The sequence below is a fragment of the Bubalus bubalis genome, chromosome 10 (assembly GCF_019923935.1).
Source record: "Bubalus bubalis isolate 160015118507 breed Murrah chromosome 10, NDDB_SH_1, whole genome shotgun sequence".
Classification (NCBI taxonomy): domain Eukaryota; kingdom Metazoa; phylum Chordata; class Mammalia; order Artiodactyla; family Bovidae; genus Bubalus; species Bubalus bubalis.
Genome location: NC_059166.1, coordinates 103,391,628 through 103,406,318, shown reverse-complemented (window position 1 = coordinate 103,406,318; position 14,691 = coordinate 103,391,628). Strand labels below are relative to the sequence as shown.

Below are 14,691 nucleotides of genomic sequence, written 5' to 3'. Positions count from 1 at the left end.
AACTTCCGGAGTTCGCTCAAATTCACGTCCATCTAGTCGGTGATGCCATCCAGCCATTTCATCCTCTGTTGTCCCCTTTTACTCCTGCCCCCAATCCCTCCCAGCATCAGTTTTTTCCAATGAATTAATTCTTTGCATGAGGTGGCCAAAGTACTGGAGTTTCAGCTTTAGCATCATTCCTTCCAAAGAACATCCAGGACTGATCTTTAGACTGGTTGGATCTCCTTGCAGTCCAAGGGCCTCTCAAGAGTCTTCTCCAACACTGCGGTTCAAAAGCATCAATTCTTCGGCGCTCAGCCTTCTTCACAGTCCAACTCTCACATCCATACATGACCACTGGAAAAACCATAGCCTTGACTAGATGGACCTTTATTGGCAAAGTAATGTCTCTGCTTTTGAATAAAACATCTAAGGCCATGTAAATGCTTAAAAGTTAAGGAAAAATACAAACGGTAGGGAAGAAAATGGAGTGACAAGCTTCTTGAATATTAACATGTTTTTGTATGTGTGATAATTGTTGATTATGTTTATTGCCCTTTGTGGTCATTAGTAAGTAGCAACCTGACCTAAAGTTTTCGAGGGATCTGAGGAGATGGATATAATGCAACTGATGTGTTCATACATTGAACTATTTGCTTTAATAAGACCTGGTTCTTCATCAGCAAGCTCCTAGAATGCACAGAACTTGATTTATGCCCAGCCACTGTTAAAAATACTGAAAACAGCTATATGTAACTGTACCGGTTAATAAGTAGTTTGCTTTCCAAAGCAAATCATGAGTAAAATTGGTGACTTCTATTATGAAGGTGCTGAACACCCTGATTTTTTGATTTGTTTCGTAAAGAATTTCATTAATTCATGTGTAGAGCAAGAGGGTACATGAATGTGTGAGTTGAAACACAAAAATTATGTAAATAGCTAGAAGTGTAATTTCTTGGCTAAGGTGTTTCAGCTTACTTTAAAAAATGTTCTCATGTTTATATTCATCACTTTTGTTACAGAAGCATCATGCCATTTGTAGTAAAATTATCTGAAAGTTTTTTATTATTTTTATTGTGTGCTGGAAAAGCATGTCACATAGGAAATCATCCTGAACACTGTCATCACTTTAGGATAGCAAAAACAAATGTTGATAATTTACCACATGAAATTTTGGATTTTAAGGTGAAAAAATATTTTAACCATTTTGACCTATGAATTTTACCGACAGACTCTAGGTTGCAATTTTCAGTCTTGTGCCTATTCTTCAGGCATTTGCTCAATTCTTGGAATTCAGTGGTGGCAGTACCCTATGCAGTGCTTGCAGTGAGGTATAGAAGGCATCTGAATGTAAGATGCCAGCTGTGAGAAGCAGCAGTTCTCAAAGATAACTAGTTTCAAGACCCCTTTATACTCTTAACAATTACTGAAACCTCTAAAGAGCTTTTGTTTTTATGAATTGTCTATACTTAGCATATTAGAAATCAAAATTTTATCATGAGCACTTTATTTTTTAAATTATTTATCTTAATTGGAGGCTAATTACTTTATAATGTTGTAGTTTTTTGCCATACATTGACATGAATCAGCCACTGGTGTACAGGTGTCCCCAATCCTGAACCCCCCTCCCCCTCCCTCCCCATCTCACCCCTCTGGGTTGTCCCAGAACACCAGCTTTGAGTGCCCTAATTGTAAAAATAAATACTTGTTTGACAGTAATCTTACTCTGTGTTAATATTTTATATAATACAACTTCCAAGCTAAGTCAATTTAGTTAATAGAGTGGTGGTTTTCATATTTGTACATCTCTAATATCTGACTTAAGATGGCTGGACACTCTTCTGTATTTAATGTTTAGTAGTAGTGTCATTTTGTTCAAAATATGATGAAGGAAATCTGACTTCCCATGGATTTGTTGTTGAGAAAGGAATCACTCTTTTTGTGGATTCCCTGAAAATATCTAGGGGTCCTCAGGGGTCCTTCAGCTATACTTTGGGAAGTGACTCTTTAAAGAAAAAACCCAATGTGAAGGGTGTGTGATTTAGGCAAAGCCTTCATAACCTTCCTAGAACAACTTTCTTGCCTTTATGCATAAAATGTGTACATTTAAAAGTCAGCTATTAAAAAGAATTTAGAGCATTTGTGATCTCAATAATTCCAAAGTTAAATGGTATGGACTAAAGCAGATTTATGGCAGTTTTTCAGCATATGTTGGAGTTGTGTGGTTTCTGTTAAAAAAACAAAACTTTTGAATCAATGCATAGAGACTTTGCAGTTTTGCCTTACATTATATTTTGCTCACACATTTTTGAATGTTGATGGTAATAGTATGGATGGGGGCATTTGTATCTCATCAAATGACACGAAAGTTCTTAACTTTCATTCTGGAGCTTTTCTAAACTAGCTTTCTGATTGCAGTATAGGGGCAAAAGTAAGTAAAAAAAAATCTCAGATTTTGCAGTGATAAACTGTTCACTTAGCTTGTTTGTATAGACTGGAATCTGAACAGGCAGATTTTGCTTTTTAATAGCACTCGGAAGTTAAGTGTGCATCAGTCCTATGTGTGTAAAATCTTTTCTCCATTTAATAGATAATTATAGAGTTTTTCTTCTCAACTTTACACATGCTCCTTATTACTAAGATTTTTTTCCTCCTTACTGTCGTGTTCTACCTGTTAGTACTTTCTGTCAGTCATGTGTTGTCAGGTGGTTTTTTTGGTGGCAAAATTGTCGTAAATCCCAAACTGAAAATGTTAAGTAACAACAGCAATGATAACTACCTCGCAGTCTAAATAGAGGGAGGGTGCAAATGTTTACAATTATGTTAGTAACGGATGTTTGGGCAAAATGGACTTCCTCAGTTATGCTTTTAAAGGTACAGATAGCAGGACAAAAATTTTCAATAACATTATTCGGAACCTATTTTAAGCTCAATTTGGAGACCTGTAGAATTGAATGCTGCTAAGTCACTTCAGTCATGTCCGACTCTCTGTGACCCCATAGACGGCAGCCCACTAGGCTCCTCTGTCCCTGGGATTCTCCAGGCAAGAACACTGGAGTGGGTTGCCATTACCTTCTCCAATGCATGAAAGTGAAAAGTGAGTCATACAAGTACATGGCTTAAAATGTCAAGAAATTCTACAAGGTTTATAAACAAAACCCAACAGTGTTAGCACTGCTCTCCAGAAGTAACTGCTTTCAAATCAGTTAGACGTTTCTTAGGATATTTGCCTTTATATTTGTGAGTGACATGTATATGCTTTTTTTTTTTTTTTTTTACTTAAAAAAATGAATATCTTTTGATAACTTGCTCTGGAAGACAAAGATTTAACCTTTAACAGCCAACTCGCCTTTCCCCCATTTTCTGCCTCCCCACAATCACTCAGTGATTTTTGGCTTACTTAGGTTCATATTCAAATTTCACATTATTTCAATTGTAACTATTCACAGCTGAGCCATGTAATAGACTATGATATTTCCTTTCTTAATTTAAATTTTTCCTTTGGTTAATACCTTTTACCTTTTTTTATTTTTCTTTGTATCACTAATTTATTCTCACCTAAATTTCATTTAAAAACAATTTACAGATGAATAAACACTAATGGAGTGAAAACCAGGACTCAGATAAATTGGATGTTGGATAAAATGACCAGAGTCTTTTCTTCAGCTATATTTTATAAGCTTATATAAAAAGAACTTAACATTTAAACTACTTCAGGTAATAGAAAACAGTTGATTCCAGTAAACAGTATGCCAGAGAAATAACTATCAATACATTTATATATATATATGTATTATATATTTAAATTACTAATTTGTTAACCTAATCTGATTCATCAGCATTACAAACATTGTATCCTGATTTAATTAACTTTTTTTTTTTTTTTTTGTATCCTGAAAAAAATACATCTTTGATTTTGCCAGCAAAATTTCTTTTAAAAATCTCTTGAGTAACAATATTTACCTTTTGGCCATATTCAAAGCCTCCTAGATAACAAATACCTTCATAGGTTAAAGCAACACATTTTTTGTTTGTATCAGTATCCTTAGAATTAGGTTGTCATCTAGGTAGGCTTTAATAAGAGTCTGATTTTGAATTACGATTAAATGGTGCCATTTATTACAACAGAATGTCCCATTGCTATAAATCATAGATACAGAGATACTTTCTCCTAAGTTAACTGCTATTTTCAAGGTCTGATTGTGGAGGCCAATTGCTAGAAAACCATTTTCTTCATTTTGAGCTTTTCCTATCCATACAATTAAACCTTCAGTTTCAGTAGTACCAAAATTGAAGGATATAGTAGTGAACTGAAGATTTCTCATTCTGTAATCTGGATCAATGTATTTAATGTAAGGATTAGCCATGCATTTTGCAGTTGAAAAGGAAGTATTGTTTTCACAATACCATCCCACCCAACCCAGAGCACAAACAACTGTAAGAAAATAATTGGTCAGGTATACATAGAGATTGGTGGAGGCAAAGATTATTCAAACAGTACAGACTGGTCACATGTGTTTCCAGCCCAATGTGGCAAGCAGCTACAAGAAAAAGTTGTGCCATTTACTATATATTTACTCCTATTTTTGCACACATTGTATCCACAGGCTGTCCCATCACAGTCACCTACATTTGAGCCACCTTTTGCTCCTAATTCAGTTAATTGTAATTCTTGATTATTTATAATAACTTCCCAGACACAACCTTGGAAAACTATGGGTTCATATGTTGTTGCCATGGGATTTATAAAATTTAAGGATGATGTTTCTTCAATGTAGAAATCAGTATTTGTGTCCAGGGAAGCTCATCTTAGTCTTGACGTTTTCTTTTCTTTTTTTTTTTTTTTTTTTTTAAATATAAAGCTTGTTCATAATTTTTAATGAAAATTTGTTTATAAGAATGAACTAAAAATACAGAATATTAGTAATTCCCTTAAAATGAGTAACACTTTTTTTTTTTTTTAGGTAAAACTTGGGTTGGCTATAATTTTTTTTTTTAATTTTACAATACTGTATTGGTTTTGCCATATATCAACATGAATCTGCCACAGGTATACACGTGTTCCACATCCTGAACCCTCCTCCCTCCTCCCTCCCCATACCATCCCTCTGGGTCGTCCCAGTGCACCAGCCCCAAGCATCCAGTATCATGCATTGAACCTGAACTGGCAACTCGTTTCATATATGATATTATACATGTTTCAATGTCATTCTCCCAAATCATCCCACCCTCTCCCTCTCCCACAGAGTCCATAAGACTGTTCTATACATCTGTGTCTTTTGCTGTCTCGTATACAGGGTTATTGTTACCATCTTTCTAAATTCCATATATATGCGTTAGTATACTGTATTGGTGTTTTTCTTTCTGGCTTCACTGTATTATAGGCTCGGTGTGGTACATATACACAATGGAGTATTAGCCATTAAAAAGAATACATTTTACATTTTCTGTTACATTTATCCCATCCAAATCCAGGTAGCTTTCTGCACCATCTCTTCCTGCTTTAATCACATGCCAAGTACTTCTATTAATAGTACTTTTTGGAGAGTTTCTAGAAGGATGGTTCTGTCACCAAGATTGTAGCTGATTTGAACAGAACCATTTACTAAAGAAATACGTAAAAAATCACCTCCCTCACTTCATCAGAGTAGTTCTTCAGAGTGATTTCACAGTCCTGGCTCCCAGGTTTGAAGTCCTCAGAAAATCCATCAAATAAAAGTGGAGAAAGAAAGAAAAAACATTAAAATAGTTACTCTAATTAAGACTCTTGCCCTTTTTTTGAGGGGGGGGGGATTACAAATTTTGATCACAATTATGTTAGTTTTTTTTTCCATGTTTGGATCAAAATACATCTATACATTTATACTCATATCCTGTATTCTTTTGTTCTGGAGTTGGCCCTATTTGTAAATGTTTCACAGTGAAGGAGTATATTGTGGTACCAAGTTAAAATGAGGTTTTTCTTTTAACTAGTTAAGGGTGAATGTGTAAAGAAATAAATTGGATGCTTTATTCCAAGGCACTGATGCTTTTTTTGATAAGATTAGGTTAACAAATTAGCCAACTAAATATATTATATATAAATATAAATATAAATGTATTGATAGTTATTTCTCTGGCATACTGTTTACTGGAATCAACTGTTTACTATTACCTGGGTGAGGGGGGATAAGTGACTGGAAAAAATGCACAAACTAAAAGGTGAGAATTCTGTTTTATTTGATGGATTTTCTGAAGACTTGAAACCTGGGAGCCAGTACTCTGAAATCACTCTGAAGGACTATTCTGATAGAGTGAGGGGGCCAGCCAGGATGTAATCAACGAAGACCAGGTAGTCAGAAGATCAGAAGAGTACTGTTAAAGAAAACCCGACATCTCAAGGAAATAAGTGCTTTTCTATGTATGGGAAGATGCAAGAGTCTGGGCTCAATGAAATCATTCCTTTGATACACATGTCAGCTATCTGGGGCCAAGTATCCTGGTATCCTGTCCTCATCTTGAGTCTTCAGCATGCACTGTTGGCTCATCAACTGATGGCTAGATGGTGGGCATCCTGTTCCTCAGGGCTCGCCTAGGGAGGCTGTCATGTGATGGCTGGATGGTTGCAACATCCTGTTTACTGATAAGGTAGCAGCATTTCTCCTTCACATAAGTGAGCAGTTAGTGGTGGTGCTATGAAAATCCTGTATCTTGGGCTTGCCTGAAGTTTCAGCCATGCTCTTGGCATCAAGTTTTATCTACAAGTACACAAATCTCTAGTTGAACTCTGCTTGAGTTACTTTAAAGGCACCTCAAGCTTCAAAGTTTCTCTCAAATCTGTGAACTTCCTTCCATACACCTGGTCTTTCCAAACTCACTCAATCCACCCATTTTCCAAATTTAAGTGTGATCATGGCCAACCTAGATAGCATATTAAAAAGCAGAGACATTACTTTGCCAACAAAGGTCCGTCTAGTCAAGGCTATGGTTTTTCCAGTAGTCATGTATGGATGTGCGAGTTGGGACTGTGAAGAAAGCTGAGTGCTGAAGAATTGATGCTTTTGAACTGTGGTGTTGGAGAAGACTCTTGAGAGTCCCTTGGACTGCGAGGAGATCCAACCAGTACATAATTGTGATCCACACAGTCAAAGGCTTTGCTATAGTCAGTAAAGCAGAAATAGAAGTTTTTCTGGAACTCTATTGCTTTTTCTATGATCCAGTGGATGTTGGCAATTTGGTCTCTTGTTCCTCTGCCTTTTCTAAAACCAGCTTGAACATCTGGAAGTTCACGGTTCACATATTGCTGAAGCCTGGCTTGGAGAATTTTAAGCATCACTTTACTAGCATGTGAGATGAGTGCAATAGTGAGGTAGTTGGAGTATTCTTTGGCATTGCCTTTCTTTGGGATTGGAATGAAAACTGATCTTTTCCAGTTCTGTGGCCACTGCTGAGTTTTACAAATTTTCTGGCATATTGAGTGTAGCACACAGCATCATCGTTTAGGATTTGAAACAGGTCAACTGGAATTCTCTCACCTCCACTAGCTTTGTTTGTAGAGATGCTTCCTAAGGCCCTCTTGACTTCACATTCCAGGATGTCTGGCTCTAGGTAAGTGATCACACCATGTGATTATCTTGGTCGTGAAGATCTTTTTTGTACAGCTCTTTGTATTCTTCCATCTCTTCTTAAACCTTTTCTGTTATGTCCCTACAATTTCTGTCCTTTATTGAGCCCATCTTTGCATGAAATATTCTCTTGATATCTCTAATTTTCTTGAAGAGATCTCTAGTCTTTTGCATTCTATTGTTTTCCTCTACTTCTTTGTATTAATCGCTGAGAAAGGCTTTCTTATCTTTCCTTGCTATTCTTTGGAACTCTGCATTCAAATGGGCATATCTTTCCTTTTCTCCTTTGCTTTTCGCTTCCCTTCTTTTCACAGCTATTTATATGGCCCCCTCAGACAGACATCTTCCTTTTTTGCATTTCTTTTTCTTGGGAATGGTCTTGATTCCTGTCTCCTGTACAAAGTCACTAACCTCCGTCCATAGTTCATCAGGCACTCTATCAGATCTAGTCCCTTAAATCTATTTCTCACTTCAACTGTGTAGTCATAAGGGATTTGATTTAGGTCATACCTGAATGGTTAATAATAGGTATTTAAGGTTCCTCCATATGTTCATGGCTTGATAGTTCATTTTCAGCGATGAATAATATATAATTATCTGGATGAATCACTACTTATTTATCCATTTACTGGCTTAAGGGCATCCTAACTACTTCCAAGTTTGGGCAGTTTTGAATAAAGTTTCTAGAAACGTTTGTGCACAGATTTGTGTGTGTGTGTGTGTGTGTGTACACAAGTTTTTAACTCGTTTGGTTAAATACCAAGGAATGCTATTGCTGGATCATCATAAGAGCATGTTTAGCTTTGTAAGAATTGCCCACTGTCTTCCAAAGTATCCGTAGCATTTTACGTTCCTGGTAGCAGTGAATGATCATTCCTGTTGTTCTACACCTCTGCCAGCATTTGGTGTAATTTGCAGTTCCTTTATGTTGGAGAAGACTCTTGAGAGTCCCATGGACTGCAAGGAGATCAGTCCTGGGTGTTCTTTGGAAGGAATTATGCTAAAGCTGAAACTCCAGTACTTTGGCCACCTTATGTGAAGAGTTGACTCATTGGAAAAGACTGATGCTGGGAGGGATTGGGGGCAGGAGGAAAAGGGGACAACAGAGGATGAGATAGCTGGATGGCATCACTGACTCGATGGATGTGAGTTTGAGTGAACTCTGGGAGTTGGTGATGGGCAGGGAGGCCTGGCATGCTGCAATTCATGGGATCTCAAAGAGTCGGACACGACTGAGCGACTCAACTGAACTGTATGACATATGATGGGGATCATTTTCCTCTGCTTATTTTCCATCTCTATATCTTTGGTGACGCATATGTTCACATCCTTTGCCCATTTTAAAATTGGGCTTTTCATTTTCTTGTAGGTGAGTTTTACAAGTTCTTTGCATATTTTCTATAACAGTCCTCTCTCAGATATCTTTTTGCAAATATTTTCTCCACAGTCTTGTGACTTGTCTTCTCACTATTTTGAAAGTGTCATTTGCAGAGCAGAAGTCTTTAATGATGTCCAACTTAATTCTTTCTCTCATGAATCCTGCTTGTAGTGCTGTATCTAAAGTCATTACCAAACTCAATGTTATTTAGATTTTTTCTCATGTCTAATAGGAGTTTTACAGTTTTGCATTTTATATTTAGCTCTATAATCCATTTTGATTTAATTTTTGAGAAGATAATGTCTGTCTAGACTTTTTTTTTTTTTTTTTTTTGCATATGCACATCTGGTTTTTTCAGCACCATTGTTTGACAGACTATCTCTTATTCCATTGTATTACTTTTGCTTTTTGTCAAAGGTTAATTTGTATGGGCTATATTTGTGTGGGCATACTATTTTATATGGGTTTCCCAGGTGGTGCTTGTGGTAAAGAATCCACCTGCCAATGCAGGAGATACAAGAGACGTGGGTTCAATTGCTGGGTCGGGAATATCCCTTGGAGAAAGAAATGGCAGTCTGCTCCAGTATTCTTGCATGGAAAATTCCATGGACAGAGGAACCTGTTGGGCTGTAGTTCATAGGGTTGCAAAGAGTCAGACATGACTCAGTGCACACACACACGCAATGTTTTATAGGATGGATATAAGTTAATTTCCTTAGCAGTTCCCTCACTGAAGGACATCTCAGCCATTTCTTCTGGCTTCCCATTCTATCTCTAGCTGCATGTGCCTCTGTCTTCTAAATTTTATAATTCCTCAGTGCTTTCCTCGCTTCCTACCTCTTTTTTCTTTCTATTGGTGATCTCTCATCTAGTTCTATGGACTCAAAAACCACATCACAGCTCCTGGAAATTTTGTATCTATCTAAACCTTTTCTCTGAGCTCAATCTCATGCAGCCATCTTTCTCACTGATAATTTGTCCTGGATGTCTCAGTCATATCAAACTTAGCATGTTTGAAATGGTACTGCTCAAAAATATTCCTCCCCCAGATTTCCTAAAATAAGTAAATAGATCCATCATCTTCTGACAGCTTCATGCAGAAAACTAGTCACCATAATTGCACATCCTAATTGCATCCAATGTTTCCTCTCCCTTTGACAGTATAATGCATCAGCTGATCTTGGAGATCCTATCTAGAATATCTATTTATGTTTGTCTTCAACTTTTCATTGCCATACTTCAGATTGAGGTCACTGTTATCTCTTGAGTCAGTTCAGTTCAGTCGCTGAGTCATGTCCGACTCTGCGACCCCATGAATCCCAGTACACCAGGCCTCCCTGTCCATCACCAACTCCTGGAGTTCACTCAAACTCACATCCATTGAGTCAGTGATGCCATCCAACCATCTCATCCTCTGTCGTCCCCTTCTCCTCCTGCCCCCAATCCCTCCCAGCATCAGAGTCTTTTCCAATGAGTCAACTCTTCGCATGAGGTAGCCAGAGTACTGGAATTTCAGCTTTAGCATCAATCCTTCCAAAGAACACCCAGGACTAATCTCCTTTAGAATGGACTGGTTGGATCTCCTTGAAGTCCAAGGGACTCTCAAGAGTCTTCTCCAACACCACAGTTCAAAAGCATCAATTCTTCAGCACTCAGCTTTCTTCACAGTCCAACTCTCACATCCATACATGACCACTGGAAAAACCATAGCCTTGACTAGACAGACCTTTGTTGGCAAAGTAATGTCTCTGCTTTTGAATATGCTATCTAGGTTGGTCATAACTTTCCTTCCAAGGAGTAAGCATCTTTTAATTTCATGGCTGCAGTCACCATCTGCAGTGATTTTGGAGCCCAAAATATAAAGTTTGACACTGTTTCCACTGTTTCCCCATCTATTTGCCATGAAGTGATGGGACCAGATGTCATGATCTTAGTTTTCTGAATGTTGAGCTTTAAGCCAACTTTTTCACTCTCCTCTTTCACTTTCATTAAGAGGTTCTTTAGTTCCTCTTCACTTTCTGCCATCAGGGTGGTGTCATCTGCATATCTGAGATTATTGATATTTCTCCCAGCAATCTTGATTCCAGCTTGTGTTTCTTCCAGTCCAGCGTTTCTCATCATGTACTCTGCATAGAAGTTAAATAAGCAGGGTGACAATATACAGCCTTGACATACTCCTTTTCCTATTAGAACCAGTCTGTGGTTCCATGTCCAATTCTAACTGTTGCTTTCTGACATGCATATAGGTTTCTCAAGAGGCAGGTCAGGTGGTCTGGTATTCCCATCTTTCAGAATTTTCCACAGTTTATTGTGATCCACACAGTCAAAGGCTTTGGCATAGTCAATAAACAGAAATAGGTTTTCTGGAACTCTGTTCCTTTTTCATGGTCCAGTGGATGTTGGCAATTTGATCTCTGGTTCCTCTTCCTTTTCTAAAACCAGCTTGAACATCTGGAAGTTCACAGTTCACATATTGCTAAAGCCTGGTTTGGAGAATTTTGAGCATTACTTTACTAGCGTTTGAGATGAGTGCAATGGTGCGGTAGTTTGAGCGTTCTTTGGCATTGCCTTTCTTTGGGATTGGAATGAAAACTGACCTTTTCCAGTCCTGTGGCCACTGCTGAGTTTTCCAAATTTGCTGTCATATTAAATACAGCACTTTCACAGCATCATCTTTCAGGATTTAAAATAGCACAACTGGAATGCCATCACCTCCACTAGCTTTGTTTGTAGTAATGCTTCCTAAGGCCCGCTTGACTTCACATTCCAGGATGTCTGGCTCTAGGTGAGTGATCACACCATCTTGATTATCTTGGTCATGAAGATCGTTTTTGTACAGTTCTTCTGTGTATTCTTGCCACCTCTTCTTAATATCTTCTGCTTCTGTTAGGTCCCTACCATTTCTGTCCTTTATCAAGCCCATCTTTGCATGAAATATTCCCTTGGTATCTCTAATTTTCTTGAAGAGATCTCTAATCTTTCCCATTCTGTTGTTTTCCGAGAGGAAAACAAAGCCATTTTGCTTTTTTACATTTCTTTTCCATGGGTATAGTCTTGATTCCTGTCTCCTGTACAATGTCATGAACCTCCATCCTTAGTTCATCAGGCACTCTATCTATCTGATCTAGTCATTTAAATCTATTTCTCACTTTCACTGTAAAATCATAAGGAATTTGATTTAGGTCATACCTGAATGGTCTAGTGGTTTTCCCTACTTTCTTCAATTTTAAGTCTGAATTTGGCAATAAGGAGTTCATGGTCTGAGCCACAGTCAGCTCCTGGTCTTGTTTTTGCTGACTGTATAAAGCTTCTCCATCCTTGGCTGCAAAGAATATAATCAGTCTGATTTCGTTGTTGACCATCTGGTGATGTCCATGTGTAGAGTCTTCTTTTGTGTTGTTGGAAGAGGTTGTTTGCTATGGCCCTAACGGTGGTGTCATCTATATATCTGAAGTTATTGATATTTCTCTCAGAAATCTTGATTCCAGCTTATTTCATCCATCCCAGCATTTTGAATGATGTACTCTGCATATAAGTTAAAAAAGGGTGACAAAATCTAGCCTTGATATACTCCTTTTCCGATTGGGAACCAGTCTGTTGTTCCATGTCCAGTCTAAATGTTGCTTTCTTGACCTGCATTCCTGGATTACTTATCTCAAAGAAAGAGTCAGGGACTTCTCTGGCAGTCTAGTTCCTAAGACTCTGAGCTCCCAATTCAGGGGGCAATGGTTTGATCCTTGGTCAGGGAACTATATCCCACATAGTGCACATGCGAACACACACACACACACACACACACACACACACACACACACACACACACGTTTGCCTAACAACTAAGCTTTGGACTTGGCAGATAGAAGGACAGGGCAGATTCTGTGGGCCAGGTAATATATGCTAATTGTATTGATCTGCTAGTTTTATGCCTATTTGTCTCCCAAGTCATGTATCTCCAAATTCAGCATGGGAAAGTGAAGGAGGCTGCAATTAAAAATACTAGAGATGTTTTTACTAAAGATTTTGGAAGACATTGAGATTTGAAAAAGTGCTGATTGGATACTCTTGAAACAAGCATAAAACAAAAAGGAAGAAACATCTCCACACTTTTGTAGAAAAGTCCACAGATGAGCTGCATCTCAACTCACAGTGAGTTATGGGAAACATTCCCAGCAGGAGGGTTGTCTGGAGGAAGTAGGAGTCACTAGCTGCAGGCTGAGGCAGTCCTAGTGGGAGTGGTGGTGGTGGGTGGTGATATGAACAGATTTGCAGGTATTAGGAGATAGCAAGCTTTATCAACACATCATCATTTTTCTCATTGCAGGTTTCAAAAGTGGTAGTTCAGTTCAGTCGCTCAGTCGTGTCCGACTCTGCAACCCCATGAATGGCAGCACGCCAGGCCTCCCTGTACATCACCAACTCCCGGAGTTCACTCAAACTCACATCCATCGAGTCAGTGATGCCATCCAGCCATCTCATCCTCTGTCGTCCCCTTTTACTCCTGCCCCCAATCCCTCCCAGCATCAGAGTCTTTTCCAATGAGTCAACTCTTCGCATGAGGTGGCCAAAGTACTGGAGTTTTTGCTTTAGCATCATTTCTTCCAAAGAAATCCCAGGGTGGACTCCTTCAGAATGGACTGGTTGGATCTCCTTGCAGTCCAAGGGACTCTCAAGAGTCTTCTCCAACACCACAGTTCAAAAGCATCAATTCTTCAGCGCTCAGCCTTCTTCACAGTCCAACTCTCGCATCCATACATGACCACAGGAAAAACCATAGCCTTGACTAGATGAACCTTTATTGGCAAAGTAATGTCTCTGCTTTTCAATATGCTATCTAGGTTGGTCATAACCTTCCTTCCAAGGAGTAAGCGCCTTTTAATTTCATGGCTGCAGTCACCATCTGCAGTGATTTTGGACTCCAGAAAAATAAAGTCTGACACTGTTTCCACTGTTTCCCCATCTATTTCCCATGAAGTGATGGGACCGTGATCTTTGTTTTCTGAATGTTGAGCTTTAAGCCAACTTTTCCACTTTGACTTTCATCAAGAGGCTTTTTAGTTCCTCTTCACTTTCTGCCATAAGGGTGGTGTCATCTGCATATCTGAGGTTATTGATCTTTCTCCCAGCAATCTTGATTCCAGCTTGTGTTTCTTCCAGTCCAGCGTTTCTCGTGATGTACTCTGCATAGAAATTAAATAAGTAGGATGACAGTATACAGCCTTGACGTACTCCTTTTCCTATTTGGAACCAGTCTGTTGTTCCATGTCCAGTTCTAACTGTTGTTTCCTGACCTACATACAAATTTCTTAAGAGGCAGATAAGGTGGTCTGGTATTCCCATCTCTTTCAGAATTTTCCACAGTTTATTGTCATCCACACAGTCAAAGGCTTTGTTATAGTCAATAAAGCAGAAATAGAAGGTTTTCTGGAACTCTCTTGCTCTTTCCATGATCCAGCGGATGTTGGCAATTTGATCTCTGGTTCCTTTGCCTTTTCTAAAACCAGGTTGAACATTAGGAAGTTCACGGTTCACATATTGCTGAAGCCTGGCTTGGAGAATTTTGAGCATTACTTTACTAGCATGTGAGATGAGTACAACGGTGCGGTAGTTTAAGCATTCTTTGGCATTGCCTGTCTTTGGGATTGGAATGAAAACTGACCTTTTCCAATCCTGTGGCCACTGCTGAGTTTTCCAAATTTGCTGTCATATTGAATGCAGCACTTTCACAGCATC

At 38.5% G+C, this 14,691-nt stretch overlaps 1 protein-coding gene across 1 annotated transcript in view; it reads left to right on the top strand.

The window, feature by feature from the left end:
- Positions 1–14,691, top strand: part of PHF3 (PHD finger protein 3) — a 168,527-nt gene that overhangs the window by 94,876 nt on the left and 58,960 nt on the right. The window lies entirely within an intron of this gene.